The sequence below is a fragment of the Epinephelus moara genome, chromosome 23 (genome assembly GCF_006386435.1).
Source record: "Epinephelus moara isolate mb chromosome 23, YSFRI_EMoa_1.0, whole genome shotgun sequence".
Lineage (NCBI taxonomy): Eukaryota > Metazoa > Chordata > Actinopteri > Perciformes > Serranidae > Epinephelus > Epinephelus moara.
In genome coordinates, this window is record NC_065528.1 from 33,654,314 (window position 1) to 33,658,217 (window position 3,904).

Sequence of the window (3,904 nt, forward strand, 5' to 3'; positions counted from 1 at the left end):
TGTAGTGTGTTCAAATGCAACTGACACAGGGCGACGTGAGGCGACGTAGACGACGCAACAGTTGGCTTTCGTCGCCGCTAGTTCTTTGATGTTGGTTTGGTGTGTCAGCGCCTTTAGACTCACACTGCTGTATCTCATCAGTCAGGACGTCTCCCTCCTTCAGTGTTTGTGCAGGAAGTGGTTCATACACGAGACAATAAGAGCTCAGCTTCTTCTCCTCCTCCTCCTCCTCCTCCTCCTCCTCCTCCTCTGTCCTCCAGGATCACTAATTCACCATATTTCTAGATGAAGTCAGGCTGACAGAAGAAGAAGAGGATGATGATGATGTAATGTCAGACAGGTGATGGATGGAGGGAATAACAGTGAGCCTGTCAGTCCTGCAGGAAAAGCGGCTGAAGAATGACTGACATTAGCATCTCTAGTGTTGTTTACTGCTTTTATCAAGCAGCTCTCCTCCTTCCTCTTCTTCTCCTCCTCCTCTTCTTCTTCTTCTGAAGCAGGTTGTTTAGTCTCAACCACCCTGTAGTTGACGTGTGGTTATGCTGAGGTACGATAAGCACTCGGTTTGGGTGAGAAAAATATCATGTTTCAGCCTAAGTCAGGTTAAGGTGCCACAGTCTCAGCTGGAAATGTTCTATTGTTTTATTCCTGCTTAAGAAGGAGACGTGTCCCCAAAAAATACAGACGTTTGGTGGCTGAAAAGTTTTATTGTTTTGGTTTGAAATACACTTTTACAGGCGAAATCCCTGCTGGACAATAGGCCACAGGTCATTAGAAATACCCACAGTTGGTGGCTGAAAAACAGTTGGTAAAAAAGCGATGACAGAGCAGGAGGTGAAGCTGAGGAGCAGGAGGTGAAGCTGAGGAGCAGGAGGTGACACTGCAGGTCAGTTTTGCCTCTATCTGTTTTTCAGAAGACGTTCTAGTCCCCAGGCGTCGGTGCAATATGTCCTCCTCCTCCTCCTCCTGCTCCTGCTCCTTCTGCATCTTCAGATGTTGTTGTGTCCTTTAACAACAGGAGAGGGTCAGAGGTCACAGATGAGTTCAGACCTTCAGTCTGAGGTTCAGACAGACAATAACAGTGATGACTCTGAGAGGAGACACTGACCTGAAACAGAAACAGTCACCTGTTGTCTTCACACCTGTGTCGACCCGTCTGTCCTCTGCACGCTGAAATAGACTTATATATACTGAAACACATCTCCACACATGCACTGAAGGACTTGGACTAGATCCTAAAGACCTGAATATAAATCCTCTTTTTGTCGTCTCTGTGACAGTCCCATGTTCAGGATGAGACACACACACGTGGTTACGTTTAGCCAACACACACACATTACACATTACTTTTTGGGCAACAACAGCACGTGTTGTGATGGACTCGTCTCAGGGACTCGTCTCTGACCAGGAGGACTCGGTCTCGTCCTCTCAGACAGAGTGTATAAATCATCAAAGTGCAGAGTCAGCTGAGCTGCAACTCGAACAGACAAATCCATTTCCTGTCACTTTAATCTCTTCTCTGTCTAATTGTGTCCCACTTTGGTTTCTGGCTGTAATATTTTACATCACTGACTTTTAATTGGATCCATTTCTTCTTCCGTCTCTGTGAAACTCATCTTAATTATGTTGAAGGATTCAGGTTCAGTCGAGCTTCACAAACTGATCTGAGCTCTGCTCCGCTCGCCGCCTCCTCTTTAATATGAGACCATCATTTACAGTGACGATCATTAAAGGCAGCATCCAGGAGATACTCTGATTCCATTTAGAGATTAATCTGATCATGTCTGTGTGTGTCAGGACCGTTAGCTTAGCTTAGCATAAACACTGGCAGCAAGAGGAAACAGCTAGGCAAAGACAGCAGCCCAGCACCAGGAGGAAATGTTGGCATCGTATATTTCTGCAAACTGCAGATATGTTACAGTTGTTTCACACAAATCATTTCAATCATGGTGGATGGTGGGATGCCTTGGAGACACACCTGCAGACACTGCTCAACACAAGCAGGCAACAAAAGTAGTGATGATTTAGAGTCATTGCTGTTTTTCTAGCTGGAACAGGGCCATGAAAAAATATTGTGTTTTATAGAGACGTCACTGAATTTCCAGCGTCTTATTAACTACCAAACATGGAGGTTTTTCAGTGACGTGTCGCCGTGTTTCAGCGGGACTTGAGCCACCAAAACCTGCTGTTTTAAACTTATGACCTGTTTGAACAAAATCCAGGTGGTTTTTGTGCCTCAATAAAACCACATGTTAACCATGATTGTTGAGCTTTCTGTTTATTAGACCTTCATCAGAGTGTACAGATCTAACCAACAATAAAGTGAAACCGCACAGATGTCAGTGTGTTGAAATCTTTTCTACCAGGTTGATGCTTCAGCACCTTGCCAAGGCTAATCTCAGTGAGGTGGTGGTCGTCCTGCAGCCTCAGTGTTGCTGAAAGTTACAGTGACTCTGTTATATAACATACAAATGTGACATATCTGTTCTTTGCAGACACACACACACCATTATATTTATTGTGCTGACTTGGTGGCAGACACATTGACTGCCCCTCTGACAGTCATGGACATGTGTTTACTGATGTAAAGACAAAAGTCTGTAGTTTAAAGAGGAGCTTTCAGAGCTCATGCTGGAGATTCTTCTGCTTTGATGATCAATAATGTGATTTTCAGGCACAGATTCCGAACATCTCCTCTTTTGTTGTGTGTTTTATATGTCAGGAAACTGTTGGACTTTAGTTTGTGATGGTTGTCACAAGTTCCTGACTTTTAGAGACACAACTTTGTCCTTAACAAGGAGACAATCATCAGCTGCAGCTGTGTTGACTGACGTCAACTCAACCCAGCCAGCTGACGTGTTTCAGGTGGGACTCTGTTTTATGTCTCTGCAGACCTGCTGGAGCGTAATCAGCAGCATCAGACACACCTGGGCAGGTGAGCCTCCTGCATATAAGCCAGAGCAGCAGCCAGTCTGTGGCAGATCTCCTCATGTCACACATGTCAGTGTGCTGGCTTTTTGGTCCTTCTTTGTTTTAGCAGCGTCACATCCAAACACTCCTCCGCCCTTCTGACTTCACACAGTCCTTCCATCTCTTTGTTTCGGTTGCTTCTTGGTTAATTCATGACTCTATTATTTAGTGTGAGTTTGTCTCAGTTAAAGAGCTGAGCTGTGACGCAGGTTAGCATGAAGCCACAGCAGCTAACTTGTTCCATGAATGCATCACAGAGCTTCCAACAAAATCTTTTTCTGCAAGACGTCCAAAATGTCTTCACTGTGTCACTCGGTGCAGGATGCTAACATGCTAACATGCTAACATGGGGCTATGAGGGACAATCTCAGATTCCTATTTTTATCTGGAGGATTTTTTCTAAAGAAAGTCATGCTTTATGCTCTTTATGCATATTTAATGAACATGTTCAGAAGCCTGACAACAACACATCCCACCTGGCAGAATACATTTCAACGTTTTACATTATGTTATTATGAGGAGGATACGTTGACATTTTGTGTTTCTTTACGGTTCAACAACTCTTTGATTAATGTGTGGTTGTGTTCAGGCACAAAAACCACTTGGTCACGGTTAGAAACAGATCAGGTGGAAATGCAGCAATGTCTTGGTTAAAAAAAACAACTGCTCCTCATGATTCTCTTCCTGCTGGAAAAAGAAGAGATGGCTCCCTAAAAACAAACAGACATTTAGTGACTGAAAAGCTGCTGGAAACACACTGATGTCTAAATTACAACCGTGTTTGAACTACATGAGAAAAACTCTGTATGTGTGTCTGTTCCACGGTGAAATTTGGCACAGTGGTAGAGGGTCATGGGCCTCTCCTCATGAGGAACACATTTGCCTCAAGAACCCATAACTTCCGCTTATATAGATTTTCCGCCATTTTGAATTT